We start from the raw sequence: 530 nt of genomic DNA, 5'->3' as shown, positions 1-530 counted from the left end.
GTGGGAGTGTCTCGCAGGGTTGCCAGGTTTTCACAACAAAACCCGCCTAATTGCTACTCAAAACTAGCTCGATCGCGTTTCGAGGGGGTTCCCTTGGTAAAATTCGCATTACTGAATATCTAAATATGTTATTTGGGGTTGCTTCAACCCGCGGACATGAAAAACAAACCGTGGCAATAGCCCAGTTCCGCGGGAAAACCGCAGACTTGGCCACACAGGCAGTTGCATACTACTAGCATACTATTCTTACTATTTTCCTCATCTCTTTCTATAGCAAAAATAGCAAAAGTAGTATGCTAGTATTGCGAATTCAGCAATGGTTTGGTCAGCTAGTAGTTTAACCAAGGACTAATCGGTTTTCCAATTCAAATTAGACCGATCTACCTTTTTCAAATTAGACAAATATATTTGTCTGAGCAGTAGGTAGGTTATGTGACTTAAAGGGATAGTTCAACCAAAAATGAAAATTCTGTCATCATTTACTCACCCTCAATTTGTTCCAAACTTGTATAAATTTCTTTGTTCTGCTG

Source organism: Megalobrama amblycephala, linkage group LG22 (assembly GCF_018812025.1).
Source record: "Megalobrama amblycephala isolate DHTTF-2021 linkage group LG22, ASM1881202v1, whole genome shotgun sequence".
NCBI lineage: Eukaryota > Metazoa > Chordata > Actinopteri > Cypriniformes > Xenocyprididae > Megalobrama > Megalobrama amblycephala.
This window is presented reverse-complemented; position numbering follows the sequence as displayed.